Genomic DNA, 16,749 nt, shown 5'->3' with positions numbered 1-16,749 from the left:
AGTTTTTAAAACTTAGCAAATGTAGTTACTTTGTAGTTACATTGTATCAAATGTATTTTAGTATATGGAATAGATAAGCATATAAGATTGTCCAGAATTTGATATTATCAAACTCTATAAATAGAGGTAGCAATAAATTTGGGAGACATTAATATGAAAGGCTTTATATTTCACGTTTTATGGATTTTCTTCAGAATATATATGTACTTGGCAAATACTTTGAATATTTTTTATATATGCAGGGATTACATGTGTTCCTAATTTCATCATTTAGTGCCTTTTCCATAATCCGTTTTTAAAAGACCTTTATTTTTAATTTAATGTTTGTTACTAATATCAGAACAGATGACTAGCTGTTCTGAACAGACTTTTTTTTTTTTTTGGTACTTTTCTCATTGTCTTATTGAAGCATCTCTTATGTGTATGTGTATTTTTTTGTCTCTCACTTTTTAATAACATGAAATACAGCATTTCTAAACCTTTCAGTCATACTAGTGTATGTATGTGGATTTGAAATTAAAGGGAATTACCACCAATAAATCATAGCCTCAGTGGGTCTCAGTTCCCCCATTAAAAAGGGGTTAGAATTAAATGATCTAATTTCCTAATTTCCTCTCAGCTTTAAAATCAGAGACGCTGTTACAAAGGAATTGTAAAATATTCTAGATGTAACACTAACTGTATCTTTACTACAAAAGGAAAGGAGTAGAAGAGGTGCCAGTACCTTTTAGCACTACTGCTAAAGACCACCCTGAAAGTCATTCTCAGTGAAAAGGGAAGTACTTGCCACTTAAGGCCTTAGGAAACTGCAAAGTGGAGAGAATGTGCCCTTTGCCACCTTCATTTCATCCACCCTTTCTCCCTTGCTGGCATTCCATCTCCAGCCCCCATCTTTTCCCTACTTCATCCTCGCCAGGCTTTCCGACTCGCCTTTACACTGATTTTTCTTTTCATGCTGAACATCCTCATCAACTGAGTTTGGGTTTACTAAATTTACAAGTTCTATCACTGCATTAGCGAAATTGTTTTATTCCAGGTCATGTAAATACCATTGCAGACATTAATGGGGTAAATTGTATAGTTTGACTTTTCCCTGTAAGGGATACACTTTGGTTTTTTATATAAAGCTTGAAAGGTGGCATTACTCCTTAAGGTATCCATTATACAAATTTGATGTGTGATTTTTATTATATTAAATGATTAACACTTAAAATACTGAAAAGTGGTGGTGAACTATAATAAAAAAGAAGCCATCAATTCATGATATCAATTGTACATATTTTATGTTTGAGCTTTATTCTAGATTCTGTTGTTAAGGATGAAGGTTCTGTCTAAAGGGTTTTGATTTGTTTTGTTTTACAAGAGAATTTCCTTTTTAGCAAAAGGAGTATAAAAAATAAAAAGATAACTTTTGTATGGAAAAATTACAAGGTGCTCCCATCAAAGCCCACTCAATTAGTGGTGTACTTGTCTAAATATACATCAGCTGGTGTTTATTGTGTTTCTTTGCACTTATTACCAACATTTATATTTGATTTAGAGCCCCTTCTCAATTGCACTGAAGATCTTCATCTGCTTGATCCACAGTGAGGTTGTGAATCTCATTTTATAATTTTACATCTGTTACTGTAGTAGAATAACAAAGTTTAAGCACCATGAAAACTATTGAAGATTTCCTACCATCCTCCTCTTGCCAAATGTTAGAAAATTGAAGATTTTGGGTTGTTTCAACTCTTAGAAATCAGTCTTTTAGTAGGTGGCATATCATTAGAAGGAATTTGCTTGTTCTCACATATTTTTTCCAATTCACTGTAGAACCATACAAAATGATATTTATGAGCACAAATCTTTAATGACTTGTTGCCCAAGACTCAAGCCATTTCCTTCCAAACATTGAACAGTCTGTGCCATATTAGTTCACTTTTTCTGGTTATTCTTTAGTGTTTGACCTATTGCCATGGATGAAGCAACTATGTAGGAGTGGCCTATACTGTGGCCAAAATTCCTGACTAGGAAAGAGTCAGGTGGGCCTTCCCTTAAGAGCCTAGAATTAAGTGAATGTATGTTAATTCACCTAAATTCAGTTGATGTGAAAACAAATTTTGATACTTGGGAACAGTATAAGCCAAATGCCTTTACTCATTTCCTGAGTAGCAAGGTTCCCTTCCATATTTGCCTTGACTTGCTCTTACTTTTGACTTGTATCTATACAGAAATACTTTAAATTTATTAGGAATAATTTCCTGCCAAACAGAAAAGCTTACCCTGTTGTGCAAATCAATGTCTAAAGATATGCTAATGTAAAAAAGTTAATGATTTGAAATTGAAGCCATTGCTGAAATATTAGTAAATTGAGAAATATTTAGCACTTGAAATATTTTCTTACCTAGTCTAATATTCAATGTAAAATCATCTTTCTTATACAAAAGGATCTCTGAATCATAACCAGAGAGTTTTTGAGCATATGATTTACTTTAAGTTTTATAATGTCAAATGAAGAAAATATTTTAAATAAAGCTGTTTTAGTATTTCATTTCTGGCTTATGCATTATAAATTTTATTTCAGTTTTCAGGTACACAGAAATTTTAGCATTTTTCATAAGATTATCATGGTAACAAATTAGAATTTATATGATTAACATATTATGGTACAAATTACCAATATTCAGATTGGGTCAAAATACTATTTCTCCTTTTACTTACTGTATTCTTTTATTTGATCAATAGAATCCATATGTGTTTAAATATAGAAATATATACTTATTTATACATACATACATACAAACACACACATAGATTTAAAAGGCATTTTCTGCTGATAGTATTTGATGGGAATTTTCAAAAAGATTATGTAGCATTTTCGTTGGCCTCTAATCAGATATGGGTTCAGTAAGTTGCAACATGAATAAATGTTTCACGTTTCATAAAATTAATGCTAGGTGTCTATTTATTGTTACTATTTCAGTAGCACGTAAACATTAAAGTAGAAGAGTTGGCTACAGTCATAACTCTCAACTCATTTGTACTTTGACCTTCCTTCTTACTACATGACCATAATGTTTCTTTCTCTGTCTTAATTCTTCTGAAACTCTAATGTGTTTTTCCTCATCATTTTTCTATGTAACTATGTAATTTATAGAATTTTAGAATTTTGGAAGCTGAGTACAACTTGCATTTGAGGATAAAAAATCTGTGATTGTAGTTGGTGGTATTTTTATGCTCATTGCAATGCATTTTATCTTAAAACCAGACTGTACAACAATTAGCAATTTGCTTTAAGTAGCTTTATTTACTCCTCCATTAAATAGCTTTCTTATTCTTTTAATTATATGGTTATGTATGGAGTTTTTTTCCTTCTTGATAACTAAATAGGATTACATTAAACATTTTTAAGACTGTGGTGTGAAACTTAATTTTGGCACCTGTATGTGTATACATTTAGAAATAATATATGTTAAATGGCTGTTGTTAAAATTAGAGCCCACTGTGGGGCACAAGGGAAATGTTTGGAATTATTATTGTTCATATCTCCTATACCTCTTTTGATAATGTAATATATTGTATTTTTTTAAGTTATTGGGGGAGATTTTAAACATCCATCTGCTGCTGCATAAGTTAGTTTGGCCCAGCTTATATAATTTATAAAACAGTGAAGAATTCTTGAATTGTAGATGCTTTCATTCCCATATCCTGGGGTTTACATGTGTATGGATTTGATATAAGCACTTGATTTTTCCAAAAAGATGAGTATGTTTACCTCCACCCCCCACCCCACTCCAAATTTTCACCTTCTTATTCCTTTGTTGAAGTGGTACCAATTGCTGTTTGTTTTATTCTTATTTATTTATTTATTTGTATGAATTAGTTTTGCATTCTTATGGTGACCATTCAAAAGAGATAAGAAAGTGTATAATTCAGTCTTCCTCTCACTCATTTCCCAGTTCTCTTCCTTAGAAGCAACCAGTATTACAAATTTCTTCAAGTAGTATCATTCTAGAAATGTTCTATGTATATACAAGCAGAATGATACTTTCCCTGTTTCTCTCTCTCATTACCGTTATTTTTACCCAAATGTTAGCAAGAATTACTGTCACTTGTTTTTTTTTCACCTAACATTATGCTTAGAGATTTTTAAAATTTTAATATATGAGTGACTTTCTTAGTTTTATGGGAAATGACTACAGTAGAAGGAGCTGAACTGCCCATCTGTCTTATCAAAGGGAAAAAAATGATAAAATAATTTACGTACGGTGATATAGAGGTAGAAAAGCAATACAGTCATATGAGATGAAAATTTCTGTTTATCATATATGAGTATGCTCGAAAGAAAAAAAATTTAGGTTAGAAGTATGCATAAATTATGCATAAATCACAGTTCTTACATTGTATTACAGAAATATTAATAATCTCTATTTTGAGTAATTTACTTAGTCTTCCAACAAGCCTCTGATTTAAAAAAACAAACAAACACTTTTTCAACTTATTTTAGCAGAATCGTATATGGCCATTATGATCTTAGCATTTTCTATTTTCCTATGTCCTGTTTTTGCAAGCCAATGTCACTCCTCAAATGATACTCCTCAGGCAGAGTACCATGAATCTTCTGCTTCCTGCACTAACTCCTAAATTAACTAAAGGTTCTGGGACCTCATTTTCAAAGAACTTAATAAAACAGGACTTTGAGTGACTTGTAGTCTCCATTGCTTCATCTAGATCCCATTCAGCTGTCAGTCAGTTCTACATTGCTCCAGTGTTGAAGGTGATAAAATCTAGAGGTAATAATTTTATGGTTAAGGCTATAAGACATTCCACTCCTAGAAATCTTGATAAACTGGAAGGTTAAGACAAACAGAATGACAGGGGCTTTCAGCCTCTTTTAAACATAGCCTAGAAGAAAATTTTGTATAAAGAAAAACAGTGGGGGGATGGTGGGGATAAAACAGCCCTACCAGTCATTAAAACATTATAAAATTGTACTAATTAAAACAGAATTGTGTAGGCATGTAAATAGGCCAACAAGTAGAATGGAGACTATAAATAGAGCAAATTGCATATGGGGGTATAGTTTATGAGAAGGTAGCATTGCATGTTAGTGGAGAAATGATGAATTATCAATAAATGATGTTTGGGACAACTGGATAATCATTTAGAAAAGAAAATTTGATTGGTTCCATACATTACTTATTATACTAAAATTAATTTCATTTGGATGGTGGAAAAATGTGTTTTATTATTATTCTCTTAAGAGTATGGGAGCATGATGAAAAATCCAGAAGATATTAAGAATATATTGGCAATCTCAAGTACACAAATATAAAAATATTCTGTATAACAAAAGCCACAATAAACAAAGGCATCAGTGATACAACAAACGGGGCATAAAGTTTTGAGATATTATATTCAAAGGACTAACTTCCTTAATATGTAGACCACTCTTACAATTCATCATCAATAAAAAGACCCCAAATGGGGAAAGTATATGCAGTTCACTGAAAAGGAAATGAAAAGCAAAACTAAAAAACTATACCATTTTTCATCTCTTATACAGGCAAAGCTAAAAAAAAAAAGTAAGCTTTGGCAAGGGTGTAAGGAAACTGGCACTCTCATTCATTGCTGATGGGAAGCTAAATTGGCACAGTATTGGAGAGCAACGTAGAAATTATAATCAAAATTGAAAATACACATATTCTTTCACCCAGTGTGTCTATTTCTAGGAATTTGTCTTAATGTTAATACTTTTATATATGTGCAATCCTGCATAAACAGCTATGTTCTTTATAAAGTAATTTGAAAGAGAACCAGATTGGAAAAAGCCTAATTGTCCATCAGCAGGGAAATAGTTCGATAAATTTTGGTGCATTCATTCAGTGGAATTCTATAGACCTTAAAAAGAGTGAGGCAGCATATGTTTACGTTTGTATGGAAAGGTCTCCAAGATATGTTGTTAAATGAAAAAGCAAGGGGTTGTGTGTGTGTGTGTAAATAGAAACATACATTTGTATATGCTTATGTAAATATTAAGATAGCTATAGAAGGATACATGAAAAAAATAAAGCATGTAAATATTATCTATTCAAAACAGTAATATTTTTAACACTTAGACAAGCTATTAATGATTATAAAATATGTACATTTGTTCATGTTCCCCAAATGCATGTAGCTGAAACAACCCTTTCTTAATGTGCCCAGTATAAAGATTTCCTGTGAGGTGTCACGATTCAAACTAATCCATGGTTTCATATAAAGTCTTCTTTTATTAGATTGTTTAAGTTTAGAGACTAAAATTTAGCATTAACCTTGTTAACATTTTTAGAGCCTTCCTTATTAGGCAGAATTTTGGAGTGAGAGTGAATGTTTTATATTTGTATTCATGTGCTTAGAGTCTGAATGACTTATTTAGTCATTCACTTCCTCAAAAATTTAAGTAATCACTACTGACCCGGCAGTATATATTAATGAATATGAAGGTTTACTCAAATGACAAATGGAGCTAGTCTCAGCACTGAAGGGACCTAATCATCCAAGGGAAAAAAAAGGGAATTCATAAATAGCCCCTAGACTTCTTTTAATTGGTTAGTTTCATCCTCTCTTCCATCACAGTATACTTTTAAATTACAGTTGTTAATATGTCGTAAATTGATTGATTTTAAATTCACCAAAATTGTGCTTCCTAACATGTGTTGCACAATTGTTTAAAGGTTAGGTAGCGAGAGTTTGAAAAAGCAGCAAAAATCCAAATAGGCAGGCTGCAAACCACCCTTAAGTAAGATTAGATAAAAACATTGTAGGAATGCCCATTATCTCTCAACTTATTCTCTGTTAAGTGGCATTTACAGTCTGACTCTGGCAAACAAAAAAAATTAATTTTTATCATGTTTTAGTGCCATAGTTCTCAAACTTGAGTGTGCATCATTGTCTGGAGCATTTGTTAAAACACAGATTGCTTCTCCCCAACCCCAGAGTTTTTTGATTCAGGATATGGGGTGGGGTCTCAGAGGATTTTCATTTCTAACAAGTGCCCAGGTAATTCTAATAATGCTGGTCCAGGATGACACATTGAGAAAACCTCTGTTTTAGTGATTATATATACTAAATTAAAAGTGAAAATTTTCTTAGTACTCAGAATAAACTGCCAAAAGCAGAGAGACCATTTGAAAAGAACTTTGCCTTAAATCCCATCACTTAATCCTAACCCAGGAGATTTCAGAGGAAGTGGAAAAGAAACAAACAGTCTTGATTTTAACCCACCACCCGAATTTAAACCAATCAAATGTTCTCAGAACACATTCCATTGATGCAGGTTTCTTATTCAAATGTTTTTTCCCATAAATATTTCAGAATAGCTTCAGGTGGTACCAAATTGCCAAAGCTTAAGGTTGAAAGCATAATAATTTAAAAATGTTCTCTAGATGTCATAAAATTATCAGTGAATAGAAAGGAAAAGCTTTCACATGGTTAAACATTTACAAGACCTAAGACTTCAGTGCTTTAAATGCTTAATGTGTAAGATCAAGGATTCTTCTTGAGTTACTTTAGGAAATGAAAAGCAAAGCTGGCTAGGTGTGTTTCCCAGAAATTTTTATTTTTTTAAGAGTTAGAAGAACATCCTGTCCTGGATCTCTCATAATTTAAGCTTCTATTCAGCATAACAATGGAGGTAATATATTCACGTGCTGAGTTCTATATAATCTGAATATATGACTTAAAGAGCAGTATCATAGGTAGAGCCTTAGCTTGAGTGGGGGTGTTTTTTTCTGCATTTGCCAGGGCTTCCTGGGCCTAAGAGACAGACTGTAGATTCTTAGAAGGAGAGATCCAGTGACTAGAAGGGAACTGGCTGAACTGCTTAGTGCAGGGGCAAAGTTTTTTGGCTACAACCTACAGTAAGAACTATGTTTACATTGTGGCCTGGCACTCATATATATACATACATAAGTGGACATCTATGTACATACACACATTCATATACATACGACTGCAACCAAAGCTTCATAAAACAATACTCATATTGTGTGCAATGAACTCTGATATCTTCTACTCTATTTCTTTCTTTAACTTTTTTTAATTGCTGGTTAGAACCCACATAATTGATTTCATAACATGTAACAGGTTGTACCTTATGTTTTCAAAATTACTGCTTTGGACAAATTGGAGAGGAGATCAAAGTAGTAGCAATACATAGTTGAGACACCTGAGTACAGAGTCTCTATTGTCGTCTTCTTTTTTTGTCTTTTTTTTTTTTTTTTTTATACTGTCCTTTGTTGCTCATGGTTGCAATGATTACTACTGAAAATAACCCCCCACACACCCACAACAGCAGACTGTCATTTCAAACAGGTGTAAGGGTGCTGGCTACATGCTCCTGCCAGCCATCACAATTACCATTTTTTTGAACAAAAGCCACCAAGTACAAATGTTTATGTCTTACCTGATCTCAAATGCAAATCAGTTTTAAAGTCCTAGAGTTCAGAAGAGATTACCCAAGAGGAAATTTGCAGTGTTAAATATATCCTCTGCCTTGGGTTTCTCTAAAGAATTTGCTGTCATTTTCCCTAGGAAGTAGAGTGCTGTTTCTCTGAGAACATGCTGCTCATGAGGTTAGCGTAGTGACTTGCATTAACAAGAAAATGCAATCATTATGCCAGGGTGACTATTTTTATGATGATTAAAATTCATCTATCCATTTAAAACTTTTTCTTGCCTTGTAACTTGATCACTTTTAAATCATTTTCAAGTAATGTTTATCAATCATATATAAACCCTGTCCTAATGGAAAGTTGAATCTTGTTTAAATCATTTAGCAAATTTTAATTTAACCTGCCACTCTTATAAGATGGTTTCATTAAAACAATTTGAGATATTTGGGGGCACTTTATATTCACGACATGTTTGTATATACTAGAAATGATATTGACTTTAAAGCAGTAAATCTTGGATTTCAATCTCATAGTAATACCTGTCTATGTAATCTCAAGAAAGCGCCTCAATCCCAGAGAGACTTAGTTTTCTAATTTGTAAGAACTAGATACTATTGCTTGCCTTTCCTGTTTCACAAAGTTTCTGTGAAGATCAAATAAGAACTAATGTAGAAAAGGCCCTGTAAATCATAAGTCATTTTACCATTACTTCTATTTTCACATCACTTTCTTGAACAGTTCTAGAAAGGAAATAGTTTCTACCATGAGACCATCTTAATTATAGTGATAGTTGAGCATATCCGTCTTGACCTTTATTCTTTGAAAAGAAAGATAAAAAAGACATTTCAGAGTCAAGAGAATATGCCCTGACCTATAAGGATAACAAAGAGGATGATATAATTGTTCTTTTTCCATCTGTCTTGTTAGCATGGAATGGAATGACTGGTCAATAAATTCATTAAGAGAAAGTCCTAATTGTCCACATATTATATGATACTCTGTTTGGGCCTTTGCATAGATGTGCATCAATGTGTCATAAATCACAAGTCCTGGGGAGCCTCTTTTTGCCCCTCATCACTCATATATACGACTCAGCCCTTCTTCACGTGTCCCTGCATTTCAGACTGAGGTTTACCTTTTTGTCATTATCAGCTGCCCTTAAATGAAACCTCTTCCCCAGCAAGTCTCCATTATTTGTACCAGAAGTGAATGGCATAGACTTTACTGAAGATTTTGTAGAGAAGAGAGCTGAAGGCTCTCTAAAGCAGTTATACCAAGCCTCTTTGTACCACTTTGTCCTCTCTGCCTTTCCATTCATTCTGTCAAAGGTCATTTGCCTCCAGTTTTCCCAGATCTGGGATCATTCTGGCCTTTTAAAATCTCTCAACCCTTTAGCATGCTACTTAAGTCTGGTTGCAACTCCACCAAAAAAGGGGCCATCCTATTGTAAGGACTCTCCTTCCTTAGAAGGCAGCAGGAAATTATAAATAACAGGAAAAAAAGGATTTATTTTTTTTTTATTACATTTTCCTCTTAGAAAAATATTCACTCCCATGGAAAAAATACAATTATTGATCTCTTCTTTGAGCATGAGAAAAGAAATTACAAATAGAAAATTTACTTGGCATCCAGCCCTCATTTGAACCCTCATCTCCCCACTTCCATCTTCTTTTCCTAAGGGCTTGTGTGTGTGGGATTTTCTTTAAGGCCCTTTTTTTGGGATGCTGATTCTTGGTCGGATACCAGACAAGCCTCAAAGTGGCCCTGGCTGCTCGGATACTGTTTACCATCCTTGATTCCTACAGGCGACATTAGCATTTGAATGACCAGAAGGGAGTTTCAGCCTGAACTTTAAGCTGTGAGTCTCTCATACTGTGTCTCTCTCCCCTATCAGGTAGGACATGCCCCTACTCACTTCAGATCCTTCCTCAATAGGGTTGCTGCATCTTTTCAGGAGCTCCTTTGAACTTTTTTTTTTCAATCCTGAGAGTCAAGTATAACATCCCCCTGGCTTCTTCTGACTTTCTGTTCCTCATTCCAGGGAAATCATGGAAAGTTTCCTCACCGATAGAGTTCTACCACAAGATGTACATATTTGTTATACTCAAAACAAATGTGGGTACCTTCTGCCTTAAAATCTATGAATTTTTTCTTGAATCTACCCTACAAAAATTAAGGTCTGCTTGTTGCTGTGTGGTCATATTTTTATCATATTTGAGCCCAAACTACTTTCTACAACAGAAGTGAATTTAGTTACTGTAATCTCTAACCAGCTCTCTAGGCATAGTATGGAGATAATTTTGCTCAATGAAGGGAAACCCACTTATCCATTCCCTGTGATTCTTTCCTTTTGGAATTTAATGTTCATTTAGGGGAGCCGAATCACACCCATATGTACTTTAATTCTCTTATTCCTAACTGCTGCTCTGATCCCAAACATGATTTCCTCATAGTAACTGGCGTTACCTCCCACTCTTCTCCCTCTCTTCATTTAAAGCATAAATTCTGGAAGCTTACTGCACTCGCTGATGAAGTCTAAGTTTCTCTGAACAGTCTTCATTATAACCCCCTCAGCAACTTGCTACAACCAGGTGTGATTTTTCACATGATGCTCCATAGCATCTTTGCCTATGGTACACTACAAAGTCTTTCAAGTCTCTTTAACACCCATGTTGGGGAGAAGTCTTTTTATTTTGTTAATGTGTAGTCAGAAGCCTGGCATATGAATGTAGGAAGTTCTCCATTGTACCTGTGCTTGAACCTTTCAAACTTGGGCATTGTGTCAGAATAGCATTTAAAGTGTTTGGATGACATACTTCCTAAGGCTGGGCTCTGCACACTTTTCATTGATCATCACTTTCTGCCTCAGAGGTCTGCCACTCTTCTAACATTTCAGTGAACTATCTAAAACGCTATGCACAATCCTCTTCATCAGCCAGCCCCTGGCAATGATACTGGCTTTCCGTAGCTCTGAACCAAGATTTCCCATCTTTGGCTGACAACCAGACTCAGAATAAGTTCCCATTTTCTGGTAATCTTGTTTCAGAAGATGACTCCACGGGGTTTAAATCATTTTAAATATATTGCCAAGGGTTTCTTACTCCAATTTTTCTAAGAATCTTGTGCCAATAAGGGTTCGAATGGATATCAGTTTCCTAGCTGCTCTTTCACATGAGGAGTTTCTAAGTCTTACTCACTCTAATAATCTTAATGCTCTATAAGCCTGTCTCTCTAGGCTGAACATCTCAACTCAAATGAAGTATCCCACCATTTGATATCAGGGGAGTTGCCAAACCTTCTATCTAGATAAAAGGCAGTAGTCCAGGGCCGTCATAAACCAGTGTAAGTTCCCAAGCATCATGTATCCCAGCATTAAGAAACATGCAGAGGGTGTTTCCATAACTGGCTCAATTATAGGACAATTATTTAATGAGTTGCAACTGGGAACTATATCTTAATTCAGAGAATTAGTGTTTTTAAAATAAATGCAGGAGCATCAATAATCAAAAGAATGTGCAGTAATTTTGAATTAGTTTAAGGAAGAAATGGAAAATATTTCCCATGTCCACTTTTAAAATGGAAAAAAGAAACACATGAATCCTTTAGTCATTAAAAAAGCACAATTATTTAACTCTTTACCATTAAATAGAAAAAGACAAGGACACTTTTTTAAAAATGAAAAGGAATCTAAGACAAGAAAAGATACATGTAGAGAGGAGCAACCCTCAAGAAGAAAGACTTTACTGAGGCCTCAAATTAGTCTGATTTTCAGGTTGTAGTTGGGCCTTTTGCTAATCTGGTTTACCAATACTTTGTACTAGAGTTGAAATTTCAATAACAAAATGATCAGTATTCTTAGATGAAAGCTCATGCAGTAGAAAAATGAACAAGAAAACATTTCAGAATCTATTCATGTCAGTGTGTTTTCTATGCATATTTGAAATGTCCTAATCACACAGTGATGAAATAAAGGCTATTGTGTTCAAGTAGAAAGAAGGCATTGTCAAGCTTTTTGCATAAGCCTCCCTGCCTTTTAGGTCTGTAATTCTAAAAGTGTGTTTATATTCATTCCTTTTCATTCTCACTGCTACCTTATTACTAGGCTCTCACCTTGATCCTGGACTATTGCTATAGCTTTCAAGGTGGTTTTCCTGTCTCTAGAGTCTCTCTTCCTATATTATTTCCCAGATTAACATATAAAATACTATCAGATCAGATCACTTCCCTTACTCAAAGCATCTCAACAATGACCCTTATCCTATTTAATTGAAGATACTGGCCAAGAAATTACAGTCTGTCTTTCTAACTCAATTTACATACCCCTAGAGGAACTTTAGGCTTCAGTCATTCTTACTCTTCCCCAGGTATGCCTTGTGCCACCTTATCTCTGTACCTTCATTCATTCTGCTTGCTCTGCCTAAAATGTTCAGTGACCTGCCCCAACAGAATTCCTGGCATTATTTGTTAGTTTGCTACTAAAAAACCTCCTTACCCGTGCTCTCTTTCTAACCAAACAAGTAAAGAGTAATTATCCCCTTCCTGTATATTCCAGTAACATTTAGTTCATCCTGGTATTTCTTTAATTACTTGCAGATATACATATATTGTAGTTTCTTGTATATAAATAGACCCATTGTGTCACTTCTACCAGTCAGCCCATGATTTATTGTGAGCTTCTGGTTAACAAGTTTCTATTTTGAAAATCTTTGCAACCATTCTCTCTCTCTGTCATACTGTCCACACACACACACACACACACACAAACACAGCCTACTCACTCATATTCATAGGGCTACCACTTCTTGGGGTTTTATGTTTGCTAAAATGGAATGAAATCACATAAAACTTTACTAGTCTAATCAAGTTTACGTTATCAGTAGCAGGTACCATAGTTGTTTATACTAGGAGGAAGGGAAGTTTTTATTTATCTTATTTTTACTTTTTTAACCTACAAATTCCTCAACTGTGAATCACTTTTAAATTCTAGCTAGCTAGTAATCTAGCTATTCAATCATTTTTACTGCATGGAGCCACAGTATATAATATCTTTGTTGAAATTAGAAACATTTCCTTAATGAATATATGAGAGTATCACATTGAATATTTAGGCCAATAATCTTTTGTATCAGTGAGCCTACTTTTAAGCAAATTTTCCATCTGTTCTTAGTTGATCATCATTTTGTATCTTAGATATGACAGTTGTAGGTATTATGGAATATCATTTAGTAGATTAAGTATAATTCTACCTAGGAGAATTTATAAATTTCTCCTAAGGATTGAATTTAGTTTTTTAAATATGTACAGTAAGCTGCAAGCATATGATCTCACCAGTATACTTTGGTCTCGGTATTTTAAGTGAAAATGCTGAAGTGCCATCTCTTTTGTGATTGGTCAAACCCTAGAAGCATGAACAGATATTTGCTTAAATATCTGATCTACAAAAGGGAAAAGTTAACAAATGAATTTCATAATTAAATTTGGATGGTCCTCATAGAAATTTATCCTAGTTCACTGAAGTGTATCTAGCCAATTTGCATTCCATCTCTCTGTCCCTCTATACAGCCCCTACCCATATACATAGATCTTAACCCTGTGAAACTATGGCAAGACCAAATCATGGGCTAATTGATAGGAGTGACATCAGGAATCCATTTTAGAGCTGATTAATCCTGTAAAACTCTATAATATAAAAATCTGTCTCTTTATTACTTTTCTTCCCAATTTTTAAATTGCTCCTCTATCCTCTCTTTCACCCTCATTTTCCCTCCATCCTCATAACATATTCCTATGGGTGTTAATCTCTTCTCATTTTCTTGTTCCTGAAAGCTTCAGTTTTATCCATAAACATTTACTGGGCCTACTTCAGACCTTTCCTGTTTTAACCCTTAACCCTACTAGTGTCACCATCCATTATACCTTGCAAAACCCATCTCCTGGCTTTACCTGAATACTGACATTTTTTAAAGAGCTACATACTTCCCTTGAAACCTCTTCTAATGGCATTGCTTCTTCCCTGACTTCCACCCACCAAGATATAATTCCAACTTTGTTTTTCAGCCTCACTTCAGACTATTCCTTATACATACCACAACCTACAGACAAACTGGACTCCTTGTTATTCCCCAAATATGGGCACTCCCTGTGCTTTCTTGCTTCCTCACTTTATTGAAGCTATTCTTTCCTAGAATACCCATTCCCTGGCTTCTATCCACTGATACTCTTCCATCTTTTACAGCACTGAGTTCTAAATTTGAGTAGTCTATAAACTACGAAATTGAATGCAGAATTTTGTAAATGTATTAAATTTTTCTAAGTAGAGGGTCCACAGCTTTCATCAGATCCTGAGAATAGGACCAAGGTTCCCCCAAAAGTTAGAATGCTGTTTTCATTTTCTTCTTCTTTTCTGAACTGTACTTTTATTTTTGTCACCTATAATCTTTTTCGTATAATTATGAATTTATACATATATATGAGTGTATACTTTTTCTCTCTTAAGGATTAAGAAGTTTTTTTATCATGGTTTCCTAAACATTACCTTGTATATGATACATACACAGTTACTGTGTAATAAATAAAGTCCTTTAAAATACACAATCAAGGCTGTGATCCTTTCATGAGATTGGAATTTCCTTCCATGATTTTATTTAATGTATATGATAAATGTGAGTTAACTCTTTCTGTATGCTTCTCATCACCTAGGCAGTAACAAACTGTTCTAGCTATCCCTTTGGACTAATTAATGGACCTCAGAGAATTAATGGGTATCTGGAAAACTGGGTTTCCGTATAGACTCTAGCATGCTTGCTGTGTAGCTGGTTTGTTTCGCGGCTATCCTATCATTCCATGTTTCCTCTTTTCTGTTCCCCAGGGCTCCACAAATTCAACCCAAGCCTAACTCAATTTTGGCAAAAGATTATCATAGCAAAAACAAACAACAAAAAAGCCCATTTATTACCAGTTTTACAGAGTGACACATAGGAGAACCAAAATTGTTGACATCCAAGGCATCCTAGAAAATGGGTCTCTAGGGAACACATTTTGACCCAGATATGTCTCTCCCTTTTCCTCCTCTTTCAGAGCTCTTCAAAAACTGGTTAGAAATAAGAGGGCCATTTCATAGCAACCTGGCCTTCTAGGGAATTGTTTGGAAATATGGGACCACCAGAGGGTAGCAACTTCGGTGATAAAAGCAGATCTTCCAATTTTTTTCCCAGAAGGAATGCCAGTTTATCCAACTTAAAACTGCTGGTTTACAAACCAAGATGGTAGGCATCTCCGTCTGTGCTGCTTTTTAGCTGTTCTGCTTTTGATAACTTTAATCTTTCATCCAAACCTACATAATCACAAGATACAGATCATTTTATTTTTATTTAGTGGATTGAAATCTTACCTCAAATTCTCCACCGTCAAACTTTAAAGAAAATGTAGCCATTTTAGCAAATTAGACTTTTGAGCAAATTCTTTGCTTAAATTTTGAGCAAAAATAGGTTTCTGAACTGTGTGTTTTCTCTTTGAGAGCAACAACGTTTTATTAATGCCTTTTTAAAAAATGCAATACTGAGATCCTTTACAGTTTTTACAATTTAACCTTTTTGGTAAAATGTTTGTTTAATCATTACATTTACATTACTTTTTCTTCTACAATATATTTTTTTCACTTGTGCAATATCACTCTCTTCAGTTTACTTTCAAGTATAATGATAAACTGCATTAACATCCCATTTGGCAGACAGAAGTATTTAGAAACCAGTTTACTTAATTTTGTGATCTAAAAAAAATTAATAGAATTTAACAATAGAATTAGAATTATGTCTTCTTATGAAATAATTTAATATCTAGTTTAAGAATATTTTTCTACAATTAATCTCACATGTTCTTGGGATTACATTTTTTTAATTAACTATGGAAGAAGCAGTAACTGGGAAAATAATATAAAGTAAATTTAAAATTATTACTTACCAAATAATTTAGGAGAAAGGTTTAATGTTGATATTATTGATACTGAAAGTTTCATATGTAGTTGTATTATTCCATCATAAAAAAAATAGTAACTTGATAGATTTGCTATGGATATTACCATTCAAGATTTTTTTTGGAGGAGGCAGTATATTAAAACTCAAGGCATCATCAATTTTCATAGCTGATGTAAACTAAAGACTGTGTAAAACATTAAAATATTATTATAACTTCCTATACTGAATTGTTCATTTGATCAGATTATTAAAATATAAATAATGAAATCAATTTTCTTCTTTAAATTGTATAATATGATTTTTTTTTTATTTTGGCTTATACTGTTACTATAGCCCAATAACCAAATATATGGTACTCA

General features: G+C 33.8%; 1 protein-coding gene across 6 annotated transcripts in view; it reads left to right on the top strand.

Moving 5' to 3' along the window:
* Positions 1-16,749, top strand: part of RFX3 (regulatory factor X3) — a 364,760-nt gene that overhangs the window by 243,101 nt on the left and 104,910 nt on the right. The window lies entirely within an intron of this gene.

Source organism: Choloepus didactylus, chromosome 10, assembly GCF_015220235.1.
Source record: "Choloepus didactylus isolate mChoDid1 chromosome 10, mChoDid1.pri, whole genome shotgun sequence".
Lineage (NCBI taxonomy): Eukaryota > Metazoa > Chordata > Mammalia > Pilosa > Megalonychidae > Choloepus > Choloepus didactylus.
This window is presented reverse-complemented; position numbering and strand designations above follow the sequence as displayed.